Source organism: Maniola jurtina, chromosome 25 (genome assembly GCF_905333055.1).
Source record: "Maniola jurtina chromosome 25, ilManJurt1.1, whole genome shotgun sequence".
Classification (NCBI taxonomy): domain Eukaryota; kingdom Metazoa; phylum Arthropoda; class Insecta; order Lepidoptera; family Nymphalidae; genus Maniola; species Maniola jurtina.
Window position 1 is genome coordinate 360937 of NC_060053.1, and position 25570 is coordinate 386506.

A 25570-nucleotide genomic window follows, 5' to 3' on the forward strand; every position below is an offset into this window, starting at 1 on the left:
AGACTCGCGCACTAAGGGTTCCGTAATTCCGCAACCACAAATTCACGGTTTTCGGATTTATTCCTTCACTTGTACTATAAGACCTATACCTACCTGCCAAATTTCATGATTCTAGGTCAACGGGAAGTACTCTATAGGTTTTCTTGACAGACACGACGGACAGACAGGCAACGAAGTGATACTACAAGGGTTCCGTTTTTTCTTTTGAGGTACGGAACCCGAAAACGTAATAAGACGTACCTAAGTAGATAGGCCACTTTCTTTATCGTAAACGGGCCGGAAGCTCAACAAAGCGGCTACCTTTTTATTGAACGACGTTCTACTGTTTTTTATTGTAGTTTATATAAAGTGTGAAGTTGCTCAGTTGTGAAACAATTTGGAGGTTAGAATTGTTGTAGCGCGCGCATTCTATTTTAACGCCGTATTGGGGCCGTTGACCGCGAAGCTTTGATACGCCCGTTCCATTTCGCGGCGAAATTATTTCACTTTATAATCGGTGTGGGAAATTTGAAATTCGAACTTGGTTCGACCACAGACAAGTTTTTTTTTTTTAATAAAGAATATTAGCCATGCTAATCATGATCATCATCCTCTTCAATTAAGCGTAAAGCTTGTGCCAGGAGTGGGTACGACAATAGTGCAACGCGTGGGGTTTGAACCACCGACCTTTCAGAATTTAGTCCGCTCCTTAACCGTTGACCTATCGAGGCTCAGTTGTATTAGGTATTTAATTAAAAAAATTAAAAAAACTGGTCAAGTGCGAGTTGGACTCTCACTTGCAGGGTTCCGTACCATTGTTCAAGATGAGGGTTCCCTTTTTCCTTTTCAGGTACCCAACACCAATAATCACAACTACCCTGTCAAAAAACCGAAATAAAAAGTAAAAAATTTTCACTGGAAAATTGCGCCATACAGTCACCAACGCCATATTGAATTTTCTTCAAAAAAATTATAGCCAGTGTCACTCGGGGTGAAAACTAACCGTACGGTCAAATTATTACCTATGTTTCTTATTATTTCCGAAACAAAAAAAATGAAAAAAAAAAAACCATTTGTCATTCATTTATTTAATTAATTAAATTGGTTAAAAGTAAGTTTTTTTGTTTTCTTTCTCTTTTTTGTAGGTCCTGGTCAAACTAAAAAAAATAGATTCCGACGAATTTAGAACCTCCTCCTTTTTTGAAGTCGGTTAAAAAAGTTTTTTTTTATTGTGATAGAATATTATCAAAAATTCATGACGCTTTTAAAAATCTAGTGTAAAATACGCTAGTATTATTATGTACGTTTTGAGCTCACAATAAATCAGATTTTATGTAGGTCAAGTACAGGTCTTAGTAAAATAAACGAATTGTGGAGTTTTGGCACATGACCAGTTATATATCTACATCTATAAATGCGAAAGTGTTTCAGTCTGTCTGTCTGCTGTCTTTTCACTGCCCAGCTGGGCGATTTTGACATTTGGCACAGAGATATTTTGCATCCTGGGGATGGACATAGGTTACTTTTTAACCCCCGACCCAAAAAGACTGGTTATAAGTTTGACGTGTGTATCTGTGTATCTGTCTGTGGCATCGTAGGTCCTAAACTAATGAACCGATTTTAATTTAGTTTTTTTTTGTTTGAAAGGTGGCCTAAACGAGTGTTTTTAGCTATAATCCAAGAAATCCGGTTCAGCCGTTTGAAAGTTATCAGTTCTTTTCTAGTTACTGTAACCTTCACTTGTCGAGGGTGTTACAAATTTTTAATTTAGACTTGATGTGCCAAGAAATTGAAGTGTTCTCATGAGATTTTAAACAAACTTTTAGCGTAGACGATGCTGCGACATCATATCTCGGTACGAAAGATACCTGATATCCTGGAGACGGACATGGGCTTTTCGTCCTGGAAAGTCCAAGAGGTCCCACGGGATTTAAGACCTTAAGAAAATTCACGCGGACGAAGCCGTGGGCATCACCTTTACTACCGGCATAAACTGCAAACTGCATAAATCAATATTTAGGGCGGGCGGATGGAAAATAAACAAATTTTGGTATTCAGAGCTTATATTTACTTATCTAGTAGAAACCTACTCTTGTTAGACTAAACAAATTTTGATCCCACATGATCATCCCATTACCAGCTCACTACTGAGCACGGATTAATTGCGGATTGGCAGATATCACACACCTTGAGTAGGTTCATTATGGATAACGCGTGCAGGCCTTACCTCACTTCATGAAGCCCTCGGCAGCCTGGGTGGTCTACTCGGCTTCTGGAGCGAGCTTGGATGGCTGGAGTGAAGACTTCGGCGGGGAGGGGCAACGCACGCACAACAGACGGAAACGTTTAAATGCAGAAACCAGCCCAGAAGGAAGAAAGAAAGAAAAAAGGCATGCAAGCCAAGTTTCCTAACGATGTAGGTTCACCTTCACATTTAAAGCAATAGTGAACCTGTGAAGGAAAACATCGTGAGGAAAGCATGCCTGAGACTTCTCCATAATATTGTTAAACTAGCTGATGCCCGCAGCTTCGCCCGCGTGGATTGGTCAGATCCCCTGCAGCATCAGGATTGAGGAGTTGGACTCCAAATTTTTTATGAAACAATGTCGCAAAGTTCCTCTATCGATTAAAAAAGAAATGACGCAAATCGGTTCAGAAATCTCGGAGATTTCGGTGTACATAGGTAGAAAATCACAACTCCCTTTTTAAAAGTCGGTTAAAAAAGTAGCCTATTTTACGCCCTGGTCAATCCTCTACTTGCCTGTGAAAGTCCCGTCAAAATCGGTTCAGCCGTTCCAAAGATTAGCCTTTTCAAACAGACAGACAGACAGACAGACAGACAGACAGACAGACAGACAGACAGACAAAAATTTTAAAAACGTGTGATTCAGTTATGGTATCGTTCAAATAACCATATGAGCTTAATATGAGGTAGTTATTTCGAAATTACAGACAGACACTCCAATTTTATTTATTAGTATAGATGTTTGTAAAGAGGAACCGCCGAGTTTCTTGCTGGTTCTTCTCAGTAGGAAAGGCATTCCGAACCAGTGGTTGACGATTCAGAAGTGCTTATAAAAGTTCAATATTTCTATTCTATTATATAAGGGCTATTGTGGGTTGAAACTATCATTGATTCTGAAGGTTCATAAATCATAGCAATCAGACCACCACGGAAGTTTGGCCTTCCTAATAAAAAATACATCAGAATCGGAACTTCCATTTTTGATCTACCTACGTAAACAAACGTAAGAGAAACCGGTCAACCATACTCTTTTTAGGGTTCCGTAAAAATGGTAAAAATGAAACCGGGTTCAACTTTCCCCTTCTGTCCGTTTGTTTTTTTCCGCTATCCGCTGCTTATTTCGGTAAATAGCACTATTATTTTTATTCCATTACAAAATAGCCTTTAACTGCAATCTCACTTGGTGGTAAGTGATGATGCAGTTTTTTTAATTTATATTCGGGTACAAGTTAGCCCTTGACTGCAATCTCACCTGGTGGTACCTAAGTGATGATGATGGTGGTGGAGAGTTCAAGATGGAAGCGAGCTAACTTTGAAGAGGTATGGCTTTGAGTTTTATTAAACTATACCTAGGTTTTAAAGGTTTCTTTCTATACGGAATCTTACCGCAAGGCTAAATCGGGAGCACGTAGCTTTGCCCTTAGGGTCAAATAACTAATTATAATATTTGCTTCTGAGGTACGGAACCCTCGGTTCGGAGTATGATTCGCCCTTGGCCGGTTTATTTTATTTTTAACTTGATTCAAAGTTGGTTTTATTTCAATCAAACCCGTTCAACTCCACAGCTTTATAAGATGGCTTTACTTGACCTGATCTTGCGTCCTTTTCTGATAGGATTATCCCTAAGTGCGAAAGAGATGCAAGAAAATACGTGAGCTTGTAAACTGTCTACAGTGTTCATTCACTCTGGGACTTACTGCACCGCATTCTGTGATAGTGATGTGTTTTTAAATTATCGATAAGATATTTTTATCGATCAAAAGTGACCATCAACTATGACAATATTATGTACAAGAAACTGCATTATCTCTCGAGGTGGCGTAATAATAAGCGTTTTTCAATAATTATATTCAACTATTACTCTTGTAACTTTATGTCCAACTTTATACCTCTATAATTTGTAAGAAACTATACTTTACTTTATATAAGAAACCGTTTCTTAATGTAGTTAAAGATCAGACGCGCTGACTTGCACGTCTTGAGTAGGTACTTTTGGCAGTTGGACAGAATCATACTTTTTTGAATCATTATTATGATATTTCAGAACTTTAAAATAGTTCTTAATATTTTGAACAGCTGTGGCAAGATCTCATCAGAAATTCCAAATAGAAATACTCGAAAAAATGACTGAAAATCGAGCATGCAGTAAAAGAGTATAAAAACCAAAAACTCTATTTTCTTGTTAATTTTTGTTTATTTACACTATGAAAAGGTACATACAGTCTTACTAGAATAATATTGAAAAATATTTTGTTTAGATTGTTTTCCACTACGATTTTTATCGATACCATAAATCATTTTATCGATATTAGCCTCACCCCGTCTCTATCTAACCGGGATAGCCGACCGGTTACAGGATTGGCACAGGGCAGTTTTTGTCCCAAGTCTGGACTTCTTATGTAATTGTCCCTATGTATGGAGTTTCATTCACAAGTGAATTAGCACTGCGATACAGCCTTCTTTTACTAGAACTCCTAAAAAGGAGACGATTTGTGTAAATAAGGTATAAGAAAGGTGTAAACTCTTTTGAATGAAACTTATTTTGATAACAGGCTTGCGTATCACAACGATTTTATGTAATGCTGCTAGGTTATACTTTTTTAGAGTTCCGTACCCGAACGGTGCCAACAAGACGTCTGTCTGTCAATCAGCGGGCTGTATCTCATGAACCGTAATAAAGAGTTGAAACTTTTACAGCCACTAATACTTACAACAAATAATAAAAACTTTAAAATGATCGCTACGAAAATGAAAAAAAAATTAAACAATTTTTAAGTTTGGACAATCAAAAAAGTATACAATGGTACCCAATTTGAATTAATGGTTTAAAATTTTTTAATTTTATGTCGACTAAACTGAAATGTACTTAATTGAGTTTTTAAATTCATTATTATCGACAGGTGAGTAATTTTATTACAAAATCAATAATTTTTAACTACTTACTCCAAATGGATGAGAAATAAAAACCTGACCTTTATTTTTTTATCACGAATTCACGTATCGATATCAAACTTGTTTGATAGCAAGTTTATCGATACAGTAGGCATTTATCGAGTCATGTTATCTTTATTGAGCATTCGTAGATTTATCGAAATGTTAGTATTCTATTGGATTGGTTTATCGATGTTAGATTTAAGTATAGCACATCACTATCCAACCAGGATTGGCACAGGAAGTTTTTGTCCTTTGTTCTGGTGGTTCTTATGTAAGATCTAAGTATGGTGATCCATTCACAAGCAAATTAGCACTGATAGAAATCCTTAAAAGGAAATCATTTCTGTAAATATGGTAAAGAAGGACTTTTATGAATGAGACGCTCTATGTCTTGACTCTAGAAGATGCCTATTCACTCTTATTTTATAGATACGTGGATTGTAATTGTTAGGAAACACAGATCGCGAAAGAGTGTTTCAAACTTTAGTCAGGCGTATGAGGACTGAGGAGTGATGACGCAAAAAGTTTCGGCGTATGGATAAACGATAAAAACATAAAAACCGAATTCAGTGACCACAAACACTAAAACTTCAAAAATAATTGAATTTATTACCAAATATATTATGTATACAAGAGTTAGTGTGGTTCTTTACATTTTTTGGAGTCGGTTCCATTGAGGTGCCAATGTGGAGGCCCGAAACTAAATATGGTTCGTGTGGCTTGTATTAATTGGCACCGGCTCCAAAAAATATTGTTATAGAACTACATTAACTCTTGTATACATAATATATTCGGTAGTAAAAATAATTTTTGAATTTTTAGTGTTTATGATTATTGGAATCGGTCTTTTTTTGAAATTTTTTTACTATCTCAAAAAATTAAATAGTTACACACAGAATTTTTAAAACCTAAATTCACTGCTTAGTCCTATAATAAATTAATTTCAAATGAATGGGGCCATAGACTATAGCATACATATCCCGTAGAGCTGATGGCATCGAGGTCATGAAAACCATTAGAGCGGCCCTGACACAAAATATGACACTTTGTACATAAGGAGACAAACATCTTAAGTGGATATTCCAATACTTGGTGGGGGTTAGTCCGATCACTTAACCAGATTGAAAATATTCGCTAAAAGGAAAATGTAATTAAATATGGTTAATAAAATACATTTTTAATGTAAGTTAAAATGATTTTTTTAACGCATTCCTAGAAACATTTCGCCATTTCGCGTTCATAAAGTGACAAAGAAAAATCAAAATTAAACCGAGATTAATCATCAAAGCTGAACTGGTGGCTAGACTGTTGTACTGGTGGCTAGACTGTTGTACTGGTGGCTAGACTGTTGTACTGGTGGCTAGACTGTTGTACTGGTGGGTAGACAGGTTTAGTACAACAGTACTGGTGTCTAGACTGTTGTACTGGTGGCTAAACTTTGTACTGATGACTTGTTTGTTGTTTTGTTTGTCTCATACAACACTTGTTTGTATTGATGCCAGCTATTGATTAACACACGCGACAGGAAACCCCCCCCCATACCCCGATTACCATCCCAACCTGTCGCGGCCGAAACGAAACGAAACGAAATCGAATCTGGCACTTTTTGTTAATCTTACCGTTACGTTATAGTAATAAGGTTACTAATTACACAATAACATGTTTTGTAATAAGATACAATTAATGAAATCGCACACTGATACAAAAGTATTGTCTTACAAAAGTTACAAATCTCAAAAAAAAAGACAATCTCGAGAGATTTGCGACAAGCACGTATCGTTTTACAGCAGCTCTAGCACAATCAATAGGGTTAGTACGACTTTAAAACTCGGATTATTCCGTTTATCCACCCTGAAACAGCCACTCTAGAGTGTACACTCGAACAACATTTTTAACCCCCGACCCAAAAAGAGGGGTGTTATAAGTTTGACGTGTGTATCTGTGTATTTGTATATCTGTGTATCTGTCTGTGGCATTGAAGCTCCTAATAAACTAATGAACCGATTTTAATTTAGTTTTTTTTGTTTGAATGGTGGCTTGATAGAAAATGTTCTTAGCTATAATCCAAGAAAATCGGTTCAGCCGTTTGAAAGTTATCAGCTCTTTTCTAGTTTCTGTAACCTTCACTTGTCGGGGGTGTTATAAATTTTTAACTTACACTTGTCCACAATAAAGCCATTCCTTCTACATTGAACAAAACGGAAAACGATATAAAAAGCGTACACTCTACCCTTTTACCCGGTAGAGGGAAGTGGCTAGTGGATAGAACACCGGATATAGTGGCCCTCGTTAGGGAATGTGTATGGGATAAAAAGTAGCCCATGTCCATCTCCGGGATATAAGCTAACTCTATACCGAATTTCGTCAGAATCGGTTAAACTGTTGGGCCGTGAAAAAGTAGCAGACAGACAGACAGACACACTTTCGCATTTATAATATTAGTATGAATATGAATGGATTGTACGAGTTTCTCGAAAGAAAAAAGTTCAGAGAAGGATATGTCACTCTGGTTGTGCTTGGGCTGCAGCGAGGCTTAATTAGAACTGTCATGGCCGCCACGCTTAAGTGGTGCGACCGTTTTTTTGCCAATCCTCATTAATCTGTTCAGAATTAAACTCTCAGTGGTAACTTTAATACGGTCTGATTTTATACCATCGCGTCGTTTTTGCAAAACTTCCTCTTGACTTTCATATTATATGCCATATTAAAGCCCTTTCATATTATGATACCCCATTTGGTAAAGTTATCTTACTTTGAAAATTGAAAATCCATACTAATATTATAAATGCGAAAGTGTGTCTGTCTGTCTTCTATGTTTTCACGGCCTAACCGCTGAACCGATTTTAATGAAAGGTACAGACTTGGGATACATCCCGGGAAGGACAAAGGCTACTTTTTATCCCGGAAAATCAGAGTTCCTACGGGATTTAAAAAAGCGAAATCCAAGCGGGCGAATCCCCTAGTACTAATTAATTATTTGTTCATGTGCACATTTAATAAGTTTTTGTGATGTGACCACAAATTCACTGTTTCCTTTACTTGTGCAATGAAACCTACCTACCTGGCAAAATTCATGATTCTAAGACCTAGGTCAACGCGAAGTACCCTATAGGTTTTCTTGACAGACAGACATGATTCTAGGTCAACGCGAAGTACCCTATAGGTTTTCTTGACAGACAGACATGATTCTAGGTCAACGCGAAGTACCCTATAGGTTTTCTTGACAGATAGACAGACAGACAGACAACAAAGTGATCCTGTAAGGGTTCCTTTTTTCCTCTTGGGGTACGGAACCCTAAAAATTACAACTTGTTTCAAACTTTTGATTAAAATCAACATTATAATTTCCATTTTTAACCCCCGACCCAAAAAGAGGGGTGTTATAAGTTTGACGTGTGTATCTGTGTATCTGTGTGTCTGTGTATCTGTGTATCTGTGTATCTGTGTATCTGTGTGTCTGTGTATCTGTGTATCTGTGTATCTGTGTATCTGTGTGTCTGTGTATCTGTGTATCTGTGTATCTGTCTGTGGCATCGTAGCGCCTAAACGAATGAACCGATTTTAATTTACTTTTTTTTGTTTGAAAGGTGGCTTGATCGAGAGTGTTCTTAGCTATAATCCAAAAAAATTGGTTCAGCCGTTTAAAAGTTACCTATCAGCTATTTTCTAGTTTTCTTGTAGAAAAGAAGGTTAGATAACCCTTAGGTTCATAATATTCAAGTGTCAATTGACAAATGTCAAGCTGTCAAGATGGACGTTGCCTAGATATACATAATTATTTATTTGAAAATGATTTGTCGGGGGTGTTGAAAATTTTTAATTTACACTTGTATACGTATAGGTACATAGAGTCATCTCTTCCCAAAATAGGATATCAATTAACATTATGACACCACATCAGTGGTTGCAATCTAAACATTTACTTGTTAATTGCCAGTTATTTACAATTCTGATTGACGCGCTTCCTGTGTGCATAGCTAATCTATGACCTAGCAATCCTAGACTTCTAGGTCTTGATGGATATTTCCTTGGTACATACACTACCCTACCTATATTCTTAGAGATCTGTACCTGAAGGATGCCAACGGAACCTTAAGCCAAGCCTTGTATTACTTTAAGTTAGTGCAAGTTAACTATTTTAGTTTTTGAGATGGCCCTCGTCACAAAATGGTCTAAAACTGAAAACTTTGACGGCCCGTCATTCCGTTATTTTTTGAGATAAAAATAATACAAAAAAATATTCGTACTTACATAGTAGTTTCGCAATAAGCTCTTAACAATGATACCCCACATGATAAGGTAAGAAAAAAAAATTTTAGCTCTTTTTCATGTAGGGGACTCTCCTGAAAAATAATTTGATTGATTTTCAAATTCAATATCTATTTGGTTTTGGTAACGCAGGTTTGTAACACTAGTCTACGAGCTAGAGACCTGTGATAGACGGACAGACAGACAGCAGAGTGACATTAATAGGGCTCCGTTTTTACTCCTTGGGTACGGAACCCTAAAAACCAAGATGGCGAATTCCAAAATGGCCACCATGCAAAAAAAAGTACATTATAGTAGTAGTAGTTTTATCTTGTTCAATGGTACGGACTACGGAACCTTTCGTATCTATGAAAATTAGTATTTGAGCTTTCGGAGATGAAGAAGTAGTGTTTCAAGATTTTTGAAATTTCACCACCTTACTAATTTTCAAATATTCTACTGGAGTGGAACCAAGGCGGGTCTGCTAATAGTAAAGTATACCACATACATACATAGCACATGCCACAACAAAGGGCATACGTCATACCTTTAAATACCGACAAGGAAGATTCATCTCAAATAATATATTCTGAGACGTTAAGTATGACTGTGTGATGTAGGTATCTCATATCTGATGCACTTTTATTCAAACAAATTAACTTTAATACTGACGCGTGGCCGGGTGAGATGCATGTAGGGCGATCAAGTCATAAGCTGAAGCGATTATTGTAGAAATAGCTTGTTCCATATAAATAACACTCGATTTTATGAAATTACAGCAAAAACTGCACTGCAAGTGTTCCGTATTCTATTCTCTATCTTCTAGAAAGAAAATTGCAGTATTACCGTTTTTGTGGATTTGTTATAGAAAGTTCTTTCGATTCCCGTTCACCTTGCAACTAAGAAAAACTTTTTAAGACTATCGTCTAGTGACTAAACGCGACGCGAGTAATCAGGTATTTTCAAAAATGTTATCTGTTTCACGCCACTTTGCTGCTTTCTCCGTATCGTGCGATTAGAGAGAGTTGTAAGTCCAGTAGGCATTTGCCTACATTTTATCCTTGAAATATTGTTTCAGGTGATAGTCAAAGTCAAGTCAAAATCATTTATTCAAAGTAGGTAGTACAATTGTACTCCTTTTGATGGTCGAAATTGTTAAATTTGTACGATATAGTGATAATAATTAATTAAGCTACGAGGGTTCCAAACGCACCCTAGTCTGAGAAGAGCCCACAACAAACTCAGCCGGGTTACGTACCGGGATACCGGTATTACGGGATAACATTTGTATATTGCGATATTAGAATATAATACATGCTAGGATGGCTTGTTTAGGGTAGGTAAATAGAATTAAATAAGCCGTACAATTTCCACGGTGATTTTTTCTGTAACATATTATTATTGAGTTAAAGTCGCTCATGATATGGACCGTCTACATAATGACGACTCATGGTCGTAGCACCAGCTATTCAATTGAGCTTCATCACCACTTCACTTGTGGCTGACAGGATTATGTGGCAATCATTACGTATAAAGACTCCCTTATGATTTATTTGAAGGATACAGTGGACCCCTGGTAATCCGGCCCCTTTCTAATCCGGCACCCCCTGTAATCCGACAAGTCTATTTTATTATTGAACTAGCTGATGCCCGCGACTTCGTTCGCGTGAATGTAAGCTTTTTAAAAATCCCGTGGGAACACTTTTATTTTCCGGGATAAAAAGTAGCCTATGTGTTAATCCAGGATATTATCTATCTCCATTCTAAATTTCAGCCAAATCCGTTCAGTAGTTTTTGCGTGAAGGAGTAACAAACATACACACACACACAAACACACACACACACACACACACACACACACACACACACACACACACACATACATACAAACTTTCGCCTTTATAATATTAGTGTGATTGGAAGGATATACAAGAAACCCATGTCCAGCTGTGGACATCTTTCAATCAATCAATCATTTGCTAGTTGTAAATCGTTTGCTGTGTATCGATTGATGATGATAATGATGCATTTTAATCAGTCAATCAATCAGCCTGTTTGCGTCCACTGCTGGACATAGGCCTTCCTAAGAGCGCGCCACCATACACGATCCTCCGCCTTCCTCATCCACCCACTTCCCCCTACTTTCTTAGAGCTCGTTCACACAGGCTGCGCAAGCGTAGACGTAGCGCGTACCATTGCATTGTAATGTATGGAACTGTATGAGACATGGCATACCGCTTGCGTGGCGTGAACGTTCACGTAGACGTAATGCGTGCAGTTATGTCTACGCACGTGTCACGTGTACGTGCTGCATACGCAATTGGTGTGAATCTGCTATTAAGGTCGTCAGTCCAGTGGGTCGAAGGTCCCACACTGCGCTTGCTGATACGCGGTCTCCACTCCAGAACACGTCTGCCCCAGCGGCCATCAGTTCTGCGACAGACGTGGCCTGCCCACTGCCACTTCAGCTGGCTAATTCCTTGAGCTATGTCGGTCACTCTGATGAATTTATACAGTTCATATTAAGCATACAAAACTTATATCGCGTAAGTAGTTTGATAACCAAGGCACAAGGTGATGAATGTATTTTTTCTTGAAAATAACTGTCGTCTGCAAATACCTTTAGGGAGCCGTTTCTGAGTCATTTTATCTGACAGTTGCCACTTGTGTTGAGGATTATGAAGCAACTAGCCGATGCCCGCGACTTCGCCCGCGTGGATTTAGGTTTTTCAAAATCCCGTGGGATCTCTTCGATTTTCCGGGATAAAAAGTAGCCTATGTGCTAATCCAGGATATTATCTATCTCCATTCCAAATTTCAGCCAAATCTGTCAAGTAGTTTTTGCGTGAAGGAGTAACAAACATACACACACACACACACATACAAACTTTCGCCTTTATAATATTAGTGTGATGATAATCCGTAGAAAGATACCCTAGTATTTATTTCACACTTGGAGATTATCGCGAAAGCTCTACACAACCTATCTATCTAATGTTTCATGGCTGAGTTTGTTGTGGGCTCTTCTCAGACTTGGGCGCGTTTTGAACCCTCGTAGCTTTAGTTTTAAGTTTACGAAATTAACACGTAATTATCACCACTATATCGTACAAATATAACAATTCTGACCATCAAAAGAAGAACAATAGTACCTACTTTGAATAAATGATTTTGACTTTGATTTTGACTTCACAAAGAATTTCTTGGAACGAAGTCGCGTACAAATGCTAGTAATTCATAAAGCACTTTAAATTGCAATACTAGGTCAAGTGCTATATCCGAATACTATTTAACTATCTATCTTCAACGTCTTACATTAGTTTTATAGTTGGTACAAAAAATAATCGTAAACCATAATGGATCGCCATAGAAATTATATGGATTGGGTTTTATGATTCAATTTTTATAGGGCTTACTAAATATGGCTTAGATGACCAGCTACTTATTTTATACTTTTTAGGGTTCAGTATCTCAAAAGGAAAAACGGAACCCTTATAGGATCACTTTGTTGTCTGTCTGTCTGTCCGTCTGTCGTGTCTGTCAAGAAAATCTATAGGGTACTTTCCGTTGACCTAGAATCATGAAATTTGGCAGGTAGGTACCTACTAATAGCACAAATAAAGGAAAAATCCGGAAGCCGTGATTTTTTAATTTTTTTTTAATTCACTATAGGTAAGCGCTTGACCACAATCACACCTGATGGAAAGTGATGATGTGGTCTAAGATGGGACGCGTTTACCTAGAAGGTGCCTATATTCACTCTTGTTTTAAAGATACCCGGATTGTAATTGGTAGGAAACACAGATCGCGGAAGATGTGGTCACATCACAAAAAAAAATTAAAATGTGTTCATATGAACAAATAATAATTAGTATTTTCAATTTTAAAAGTAAGATAACTATACCAAGTAGGGTATCATATGAAAGGGAAATAACATTATAACTTTACGATGATAATATCAGAAGTTCGGATTATAATTTTATGTTTATGTTTATAGGAACACAAGTTCTTATAAACATAAACATATAAATTATACGCAGTAGTACATAAACCTAGGCAATAGGCATGAGAACAGGAATGCTAGAGCTGATAGCGCTTAGTCACGACGCATGACCTAGACTGCCGTGGCTAGAATACCTAATGTACCCACCTACCTTACTATCTACCTACTAGTTAGTACACTCTCATGTCTTGAGATATTTCCTAAGTACTCTTCTATAGTGACGACCTCCACAGCGAAGTTCTAAGTGCGGTCTTATTTTTAGCCCCTGACCCAAAAAGAGGGGTGTTATAAGTTTGACGTGTATATCTGTGTATCTGTCTGTGGCATCGTAGCTCCTTAAGTAATGAACCGATTTTAATTTAGTTTTTGTTTTGTTTGAAAGGTGGCTTGATCGAGAGTGTTCTTAGCTATAATCCAAGAAAATCGGTTCAGCCGTTTGAAAGTTATCAGCTCTTTTCTAGTTACTGTAACCTTCACTTGTCGGGGGTGTTATAAATTTTTAATTTACACTTTGTTACATTTAATAGATTAGCATATAACTGCTATCAGATCTAATGGCAGATGATGTAGTCTAAGATGGAGCGCGCTTGCCTAGATCCCTATTCACTCTTGACTTGAAGGTACCCATAAAAGTGGAGGTCAAAACTGATGCCGGAAGGGCGTTCCATATCCTATAGCGGTTCGAATTAGAAACGCTTCTATTCGACGTTTAAAGACGTTTCAAGTGAAAACACATGGTTGATGGTTGGCCCAGATAATACTATTTCGTGACCCAATTGACCAGTAAAGCGAGCGTGGGTAAATTTGTTCGGTCACAATTTACACCTAGACCCGAAAGAAACGAGCGCGCCCAATTTGTACCGCCAATATTTGTGTTGGGCGAGATTTGACCCAATTGGCTTCGTTTTATTGGGCCAGGTCTTGGCCAAATTAAAGAAGAATAACATAATCAACATTAAATATAATCCATACACCTCTACATAATATATAAAGACTTCTGACTGACTGACTGTTCTGTCAACGCAAAGCCTGAACCACTAATGAGGAAAAAGTTAAAGTTGAAATTTTGAAAGAAAGCAAACAGCCTAAATTAATGGAAATAGTTTAAATTCCTAATGGGTTTTACGTGACATACGGAGCGGTTTTGCTTGACGGTAAGATGGTAACAAGCCACGACCGAAGCCTTCCAGCAGGGTAAATACGTTGGATTCCAAAAAAGTGGTAACCGACGTATTACGTCATATTTTGTACGCCTGATTAGTCGATATGCCATTGCATTACTTTTTTATACTGTGAAAAAATTCATCTGTCACTCACTGTCAGTCATCTGTCACTCAAATGGCAGTGGAGTATAGTCTCACGCACGAAATCAGATTTTGATACTTTATACTGTTATATACTATACTATAAATAGCTCAAATTACAAGCGATATTTAACTAGCTGTGACCTAGCTGTGATCTGCAACTTCGTCTGCCTAAAGTTTGGTTTTCCATATTATTTTCTCGAGCTGTTCAAATCAGAAATGGGGATATCCGTAGGAGAACCTAACCGACATGCTCAACAGGGCTGCGAAGCTGAAGTGGTAATGGACAGAGCACATAATTCGAAACACAAGATAAACCAATCTTATTTCATAAGAAAGTTCATAAATAAATAATAATCAACGACTTCGTCCGTGTGGACTATATGGAGTTAGGTTTTCAATATCTTGAGGAAACTGTATAATTTACCGGGATACAAAAGGCTATCTAGGACTTTATCTATGCAAAAAAGCGCATCGTTAGTTACGTTGCTCCGTTGCGACGTGATTGAAGGACAAACCAAACAACCATTAAACAAACAAACAAGCACGCTTTTGCATTTATAATATGAGTAGTGATGATGAAAGATTATAAAATGTAATTTGATTACGTCATATAAAAACGAATTTCGTAATAAAATCTATATTTATCTACTAACAAGGGCTAGGTAATAAAATACGAAAGGGCCATGTGTTAGAGCCCAGATAAGCGATGACCGTGATCGGAGAATTAATAGGGGGCCGTAAAATCAAATTCTCTCCCAAATATTTTTTGCTAGATCAAAAGCACACACCGAAATAGCTTCTAGAGTGAGAGCCAGCGCGTGCCAGACCTTCTTTATTTTATAAAAGCTGAAAGTTTCTCTGCGTATTGTCCCCAGCATAGGAAGGAATGATCAGCGACTATAAAGTTATATCATGGTGGATTTGGTAGATAACAGGTAATAAAGGTGTAAAAAATTTACGTCAAAATATAAAGTCTAATGGTTTTTATATTTTCTTCGAAATAGTATTACCTAACAAGTGTAAATTAAAAATTTATAACACCCCCGACAAGACGTGAAGGTTACAGTAACTAGAAAAGAGCTAATAACTCTCAAACGGCTGAACCGATTTTCTTGGATTATAGTTAAGAACACTCTCGATCAAGCCACCTTTTAAACAAAAAAAACTAAATTAAAATCGGTTCATTAGTTTAGGAGCTACGATGCTACAGATAGATACACATCTCAAACTTATAACACCCCTCTTTTTGGATCGGGGGTTAAAAATCACGTGCATTGCCAGACAGTTAGTGTCGTGGCAACCCCCTGCCAGACGTCCTTAAAGTTTTTCAAGTTTAAAAACCTTCAGTACCCTAGGTACCAAGTAACCTAGGTACTGAGCCCTAAATATCGGTGGAGATGCAAATAATTTCATCTCACAAGATTAATGACTTCATAACGCAATAAGATTATTATTCATACTCATCTCTGAGTCATAATCTGAACAATAAAGTACGAAGCCTTGACATTGAAGAGTAAATAAAATAAATAATGACGAGATCTGACCTCCATACATTAGAATATAAACATCTTATAGAGTACCGTAGTGGAATATAATCTAGGCCATTTCTAGGATTCCGTATGCCAACGGGACCTAATTAAATAAATTAATAATTAAATACAAGTGTAAATTAAAAATTTATAACACCCCCGACAAGTGAAGGTTACAGTAACTAGAAAAATGCTGATAACTTTCAAACGGCTGAACCGATTTTCTTGGATTATAGCTAAGAACGATCTCAATCTTAGCTATAATCCAAACTAAATTAAAATCGGTTCATTAGTTTAGGAGCTACGATGCCACAGACAGATACACAGATACACACGTAAACTTATAACACCCCTCTTTTTGGGTCGGGGGTTAAAAATAACGAAGGTCTGGCACGCGCTGGCTTTTAGTCCAATAGAAATAATAGTCGTCATACGTTTACATAGAAAAGCGCTGAATTCTTACCTAGATAATCAGATTTATTAGATTTTCATACTAATTGGGTCAGAAGTGGGAATGGGAGTGCCACAATAAAATTATGCCGCTCACCGGGGAGCAAATGGACGTTTATGGGGATGGGGGATTTATGGGCTGGCAAGTGGCAATACTGTAATGTGATGCTTTTCATTTCCCACTCTTTGACGTCATAGTTCAGGATGACGCTATTTTAAATAGTGTATTCATTACACTAAGAACCAAGCTTATATGTATATCTATAGGACAAATAAACGGACGGACTCCGTATGTATGATGTATATTATGTTAACATATAGAGAGACAGTGAGAGCCAGCGCGTGCCAGACCTTCGTTTTATATCGTTCGAGACAACAGGTAAAGGTTAAGATTTTTTACACCTTTACCTGTTATCTGAAACAAAAGTGTGAAAGTATCAAGTCTAAGGGTGTCTAAACAATTTATATTTTATCCTCCTTATTTCTTAGCATCCTCAGGAGATTGATGCTCCGGTGTCGGGGCGAAACGTGCGTCGAGAGTAGTGGAAAAGTCTTGTGTGGTGGTGCATGTGAGTGGTGGTGGCAGTGCTTGCTTGGGAACTTGGCTTTATTGCTTGGTTGGGGAGGTAAGCGGTGCTTAGCTTGTAACTGCATGTTTGACCATACAGATTTTTTCTGTTGGCGGATTATAGCAAAATAATTTTTAACTGTTTCTTGCTAAACATGAACTTCCGCAAAGTAACGCCTGATTCTATCCAATAAATTTATATTTTCTTTGGAAGTATTAGAAATCACGTCGTACATTAACTCTCATTCGGAAAGTAGTGTCTACTGAGTAGAGCCTCGTCTTGGAATTAAATACCTTTGGTTATAGTTAAACTAAATTGCGTCAATGTACAGTACAGGAACGTATAAAAAGCTCGTAAACTTGCGTTAGAATTGGGGAAACGACCTGCTTTTATTTAGGTTATGCAGGAATGGTTCAGTTATTGTTAGTAGGTACGTTCAATTTACAAAACAGGCTATGAGTAGGTTGGGTTATATTCCCGGGAGGGGTTCGAAATTTTATAATTTCTAAATTTCTGGTCTGGTCCGGTGAGAGGCTTCGGCCGTGGCTAGTTACCATCCTACCGGCAAAGCCGTGCCGCCAAGCGATTTAGCGTTCCGATACGATGCCGTGTAGAAACCAAAGGAATATGGGTTTAATGAAAACTGCCATACGCCTTCCAGGTTACCCCGCTTTTATCTTAGACTGCATCATCACTTACCACCAGGTGAGATTGCAGTCAAGGGCTAACTTAAACATCTGAATAAACTACAGGACTATAAGACCCTGAACTAATCCCACGAGGAAATTCCGCGAAAGTCGTCAATGCATGAGTCATCTCCAAATAAAATAAACTCCGCATCCGTTCCCCATGGTGTGATGATGTCATACGTAAACTTATGGTTGTTATTAGTTAATTGCTTTTCGGTTGGTAGGTACGCTTTTAACTTTGGTGGCAGTTCATCTTATTTCACACTAGTTGATGCCCGCGACCTCGTCCGCGTGGGTTTGTTTATTTAAAATCCAGTGGGAACTCTTTGATTTTTCGGGATGAAAAGTAACCTATGTGTTAATCCAGGGTATAAACTATTTCCGTTTCCAGCCAAATCCATCCAGTAGCTTTTGCGTGAAAGAGTAACAAACACACACATAAACCCAAACTTTCGCCTTTATAATATAAATGTGACTAGTGATGCGCCCTGGCTTCGCACGAGAGCAATGTAGATGCTAATGTGGTGTCAGTGTGGTTATTACCCGACTACGGCAAGGCCAAAATGAAGAGTTATGATTGTAGCAGTCTATTACATACATAGACTGCTACAATCATAACCCTTCATTTTGGCTTTGTGTTTATGTGTGTTCCACCTTAGGGCCTAAACTACTGGGCCGATTTTGATGGATGAGGTGTCAATCGATACGTTATTACAGTCCAGGTGACATAGGCTACATTTTATACGAAAATAATCGACTAATCGCTAAAAATAATTGAAACTATTCTTTCTACAACAGATGACTTTCACAGCTCTTTCTGTTACCATAGTTGTTGTTGTTAGGTATCATTTCTGTTACCTAACAACAACATAATATTGTAATAACAAATATATGCATTTTCTTTCTTTTCTTTCTTTCTAACCTTTAGCGGTCCCCTGAGGTGACGAGCGGTTGGATAAAAACTTAACTAAACTTAGGATATTTTTTTTTAAATGATTTTAATTTTTAGAGGTTTTTGTGTCGGGAGTTTTTAATTTAATTTTTACACTATGTAAACTGTAGAGATTAGTCTGGTGGGTAAAAGCTTCGGCCGTGGCCAGTTACCTAAGTAAAGATAGCAATAAGGGCTCTAAGGACATGCAATCCAGTAATTAGCAGCAAGGGCATATGAGACGATTAATGTGCGAGATGTTATCTAGGCATGAGGAAGTTATTGTAGTAATTAACAGTAACTGCTGACAGCAAAAGATTGTATCTCAACAATAAATAGGAGTGCAATGCATATGTCGGCGTCAATCCCAGAATATAAAGCCATTATTGTAATTCATAGATCATAACAAACATTAATTCAAGTTACAATGATAATTATTTACACTCTAGCCTTTAAAATCACATTAATAAAATTAAGTATTCAGAAACATGTCTACTCTTCCACTTTTCTTTCAAAAATTAGCTTTTCCCGCCGAGACACGCCCTCTGGCGTGGCCAACGTGATTTGTCGAAAATGGAGTCAATTAACATTTTCTATATTTCTTAATTAAATAATTATCTAGTTAAATAACATATTAAATATCTTAAGAATAATAAGATATTTAATTAATATCAAAACAAACAACAGAAGGTCATAGTTATCAACTTATAAATTCTATTAGGACAATAATTCTATAGTATTGGCGCCAATTCAGTATGAAATAGAGATCTTCAGGAAACTCACTAGGCGGCGCTAGGATCGTGGAGGTTTTTAAACAAGGAGGTTCTATATATGAATAAATCTTAGACCGAAAGAGGTTATTATTAAAGAAGATTCTATATAATAATTTTATAAAGCAAACACGCCCACACATACCTACTGCATAATTATCAGGAACTAGAAGATGCCCGCGGCTTCGCCCGCGTGGATTTCGGTTTTTTAAATCCCGTAGGAACTCTTTGTTTTTCCGGGGAAAAAGTAGCCTATGTCCTTCCCCGGGATGTTTCCCATGTCTGTACCAAATTTCATTAAAACCGGTTCAGCGGTTAGGCCGTGAAAACGTAGCAGACAGACAGACAGACACACTTTCGCATTTATAATATTATAGTATGGATTGCATAGTGACTTCATCCGCGTGGACAACGCCAATTTCAAACCCCTATTTTACTACCCCCTTAGGGGATAAATTTTGGGAAATCCTTTCTTAGCGGATGTCTGTCATAATAGCTATCTGCATGCTAAGTTTCATCCCGACCCGGCGACCCGTCCAGTAGTTTGAGCTGTGCGTTGATAGATCACTCAGGCTGAAATCTATAAAGCGAACTTTGACTTTGCTCTGACTTAAGATTGAGTTAAAACGAGACAGATTTATGTGAGAGATATAGCTCTGTCTCGTTTTAACTCTGTCTTAAGTCTAAGCAAAGGCAGAGCGCGCTCTATAGATCTCACCCTCAGTCAGTCAGTCAGCTTTTCCTTTTGTAGGTATATCACACTTCATATCTGTGCTTCATACTATCATACTAATATTATAAAGAAGAAAGTTTGTGTGGATGTGTGTATGTTTGTTACTCTTTCACGCAAAAACTACTTAATGGATTTGGCTGAAAAAAATTGAGATAGATTATACCCTGGATTAACGAATAGACTACTTTTTAACACGGAAAATTATAAAGGTCCTTCGGGATTTTTAAAAAACCTATATCCACGCGAACGAAGTCGCGGGCATCAGCTAGTCTTTAGGTAATAGGGGTCAAGACTCTCAGCGATGGGCATCACGACAAAGAGAAGTATCAGGTGACTTCACTCACCTCACGTTCGAACTTCCCACGGGTTATCGATAGTCGATGATACTCTATCTATCTATCAGCGAAATTTATTTGTGTAAACATTTTGAGATTTATTGTATTGAAGAGGATCCGTTGAAATAATATTTCAACTAGGTACTTGAAATACCTACAACTTTGTAAGTATAGGTAGGTACTTCTCTCATCACAAAAATCCAAACTGTTCCAAACTAAACAAGTGTAAACACCCCCGACAAGTGAAGGTTACAAGTAATAATTAGAAAAGAGCTGATAACTTTCAAACGGCTGAACCGATTTTCTTGGATTATAGCTAAGAACACTCACTTCTTTCAAACAAAAAAAACCAAATTAAAATCGGTTCATTAGTTTAGGAGCTACGATGCCACAGACAGATAAGACAGATACACAGATACACAGACACACAGATACACACGTCAAACTCATAACACCCCTCTTTTTGGGTCGGGGGTTAAAAACATTACGGTGCTTTGATTTTGTACTCAGTAGTGGACCGACAACGAGTTATAATGATGATGATGATATCATGATTATTGATAGTTCTTATCTTTTCTTTATGAACTGTGTCCTTTCTTGTCCGATACTTACTTACTTCTCGAATTTTTGACGACCTCCCTGGCACAGTGGTTATCGCTGTGGTCTTATTAGTGGAAGGTCCCGGGTTCAATTCCTGGCAGGGATTTGGAATTTTATTATATCTAAACTGGTCTGGTCTGGTGGGAGGCTTCGGCCGTGGCTAGTTGCCCATGCCGCCAAGCGATTTAGCGTTCCGGTGTGCCTTTGGTTTCTACACACGGCATCGTTTCGGCACGGCATGGCAAAGAGGACGGTTTAATGAAAAACTACCACACCCCTTCCATCTTAGGCTGCATAATCACTTACCACCAGATGAGGTTACAGTCAAGAGCTAACTGTATATGAATTAAAAAAACTACAATAAATGTAGTAGATCAAGAATAAATAAATCTAACGCAGTATTAGCGTTTCGTAATCACATAAACCTACCGGAAAGTATCTATGTCAAGAACACTGTGAACATAGTAATAATAATATGATGGTTTGACTACAAACCGAGCCACTACAACAGAGTCCACCTGTTAGATTTTCTTAGATATGGTCCAAATTAGGAAATCGAGCGTTTTAAAAACAGTTAAACAGCACTAGAATCCGACTACTAGCCGCGAACTGCCGATAGATAGCGATAGATTAGTCCAAAATTGCTTGTCTGTCGCTCGGTATATTATAACTAATACTAATATATTATATTAGGAACTCTGAAGTATTATCATCATAATGAACCAAAATTTTTCCACGTCTGATGTTTTTATTTTATTTTATTAATTTTATTTTGTTTCATTTTATTTTATTTTTTTGGCACAATACACAATATACAAAACTTTGACTATAATATTATTATTTTAATTACTTCAATTATTTTAATTTTACATTATTTTATTTTATTTTAATTTTAATTTACGTAATTTAATTTAATTTGTATAAAATTATGGACAATTTATACTGTCTGAAATAAAATATTTTTATTTATTTATTTATTTATAACATTGTACTATATTTATATTATTATGAAATTGACTGAAAAATTTTTTGGAAACCCCCACTTTTTTTGGATGTAACATCCTTCAGCTCGATTTTTTTCGTATAAAATGTAGCCTATGTCACCCGGACCAAAATAACGAATCGATTGACATCTCATTCATTCAAATCGGCTGCAATCGGCTTGCAAAAAAACACATAAATACAAACCTACATACATACATACATAGACTGCTAAAATCATAACCCTTCCTTTTGGCTTTGCCGTAGTCGGGTAAAAATAAATACATTATACTGAACAGTTGTCATTATTTCAACCCGTTGCCAGTCCACTACTGAGCAAAATAACCTAACCCCTTCTCACTCTCTCAGAATGAGAAGGGGTTAGGCCATGTAGGTAGGTTATAATTACCACACTGGTCATGTGCGTGGAGAACTCTCAGGCATGCAGGTTTCCTCACGATGTTTTCCTTCACCGTTAAAGCAAGTGATATTTAATTGCTTAAAACGCACGTAACTGAAAAGTTAGAGGTGCGTGCCCGGGATCGAACCCCCGACTGCTGATTAGGAGCCGGACGTGCTAACCACTAGGCTATCACAGCTTGTAACTTGTGAAGTTCTTATAACTTGTACCACACATATCGCTAGCAAGATAAATATTTGAAACTATTGAACGTTATCATAACGCCGCGCAGTAAAGGCGCGTTCACAAATAAACCCAACAACTAAGTTATAAACCGTGCTGCTTAGCGTGTTTTGTGTAAACTAGGCCTTTTGTATTCCTTATAGGTAAGTTTCAGTAAGTACAATATTTATACTCCTTACTTAATATTATAAATGTGAAAGTGTGTCTGTCTGTCTGCGACAGTGAGAGACAATCTGTCTGTCAACAGTGAGAGACAGTCTGTGTGTCTGCTAGCTTTTCACGGCCCAACAGATTGACCAATATTGATGGAATTTGTAGTGCTGTAATCTTTCGAAGTTCCGGAGTTACGCCAAAACCGGAATTCCGGAGTTTAAGCCCTACACCACGCTGGTCAAGTGTAGATCGTCAAACTTCTCTCAGACATGCAGGTTTCCTCACGATGTCTTTCTTTAACTTTATTAAAACAAGTGATATATACTGCGGATGAAGTCGCGGGCAACTGCAAGTGTCTATAAAAGTAGAAACTGACTAACTGGCATGTCGTCGGACAACAAAAGCCCCCATAAACACATTAATACACGTCACTACAATGAATATAACATAAACTATCCCATAAAAAACCCGCCAAAATACCCTGACCCCTCCATCTTCATTTATTAAAGTCAAATACAGTGGTTTCATCTTAAAAACGGCTCATCTTACACTGGTGGGCGGAGGCGGCATTTCTTTTGTACATTTGATATTGTAATACGTGGTGTGAATGGGATTATGAGTTATGAATAAAGGTCGGGTCAAACAGAAAGCGTGACGCAGCAAGGGCATTTCGAACCACTGCCAATGGTAGAGTAAATATTTTTTTATAAAACAACCATGAACACAACGTATTATTTCTCGTTCAAAGAGCTGCATTGAAATATGGGTCTTTAAAAAGTAGGTGCGCCAGGAAGGTCGTCGAAAAAGCTTAGCTTTTTGTACCTTGAACTGCAATTAAAATTGGTATTCAAATCCTAATCCATACTAATATAATAAATGCGGAAGAGTGTCTGTCTGTTCGTCTGTTGCTAAGTTTTCACGGTCCATTTGTTCAACCGATTTTAATATAATTTGGTAATGAGTTAGCTTACATCCCGAGTATGAATACAGGTTACTTTTTATCCCGGAAATTCAAACGGGATTTTTAAATATAACCACGCGGTAGTATTCGCTTTCATTATCTCACTGAAATAAAACACTGAGGGAGAGGCTTAAAGAATATGTGCCACGTAAGGGCGCTTAGCCTTTATGCTAAAGTAAATAAACGTGAGTTTGAGTTGTTATCAAGAAGAACGCCGCGCCTCGTCTACACTCCACTCTACCGTTGTGTGTTGTGCCCACGTATTATAAACCCATCGCTTACACCCTCGCTAAAAGAACCGTATCTTGTCGCTGCCGTCACGCGTTTTGTTGGACTAGGCCTTAATTTAGAAGGCATTATTTCCCAAACTGATTCAAGTGGGAATCTGACCTCGTTCGGAAGTTTGAAACTCAAACCAAATATAGCTTACTTACATCGAATCATATAAATATAGTAGGTACTTTACATGCACTTAAAATACAATAACCTTTGCTTCAAGGGTTATAATCCGTTAACTGTACCTATCAATAATTTTTGCATCTTTAGCTCTTATGTTAAAGTTGTAAAGTTCAAAATAATTAAATTTTTGTTAGAAGAGGTTACCCTTTCAGGATTTATTTATATTTTACATTTCAATGAGTCAGAGTATGCAGCTGGTCAAATATTTCTTATTACATTGGTATTTATGGAACTGACAGTAACTAACTAATGATAGCAACGTAGGGTCTGAAACTCGAGATTTTGTACGCTGGCCAAATATGGATTGTATATGACAACATTATGAAGAATTCTCAGGCGTGCAAGTTCTTTTTCATGTATAGAAGCCCCCCTGAAAAATAAGTTAGTTGAATTTCTAATTCAATATTCCGTTTTTAAGCCTCAATAGCTCAACGGTTATAGGAGTGGACTGAATTCCGAAAGGTCGGCGGTTCAAACCCCAGCCGTTGCGCTATTGTCGTACCCACTCCTAGCACAAGCTTTACGCTTAGTTGGAGGGGAAAGGGCAATGTTAGTCATGATTAAAATGGCTAGTATTCTTTAAAAAAAAAAAAAATAGGTTTTGGGTCAACATTCTACACCAAATACCAAAATTTCAGGTTTGTAACTCATTTCGTCTACGAGCTACAGACCTGTGACACGCGGACAGACGACAGACATTAATTAGGGTTCCGTTTTTACCCTTTGGGCAGGGAACCCTAAAAATTATACTATGTTCGTAAGTTTTGAAAGGGGGCGGCGTATTATTCCAGCATTTAGTCACAAAGCGTCGCATACAAGGAAGTAGAGCTGATCATGGTAGAACCGGGTCGCTTCAATTAGCTCTAATTAACAGACACACAGCTATATCGTGATGACTAGTTCGCTTAGTGGATTAAATGTTTGTCTCCAACTAATATATCAAGGTTTTAACGAGTGCCTTTTCTATTTAACCTTCAAATATCTGGTGGGAGGGGCTTGCTATAATCCGCTGAAAAATGCAAATCTATATGGTACAACATGCAGCATGCGA

The 25570-nt window shown here is 37.5% G+C and overlaps 1 protein-coding gene and 1 long non-coding RNA gene across 3 annotated transcripts in view; both read left to right on the top strand.

The window, feature by feature from the left end:
- LOC123878171 (lachesin-like) overlaps positions 1-25570 on the top strand; it is a 168286-nt gene that overhangs the window by 125398 nt on the left and 17318 nt on the right. The window lies entirely within an intron of this gene.
- LOC123878178 lies at positions 5867-24534 on the top strand. Its single transcript, XR_006798775.1, has 3 exons — positions 5867-5911; positions 15299-15308; positions 24515-24534. It is a non-coding gene; the product is annotated as an uncharacterized LOC123878178 (long non-coding RNA).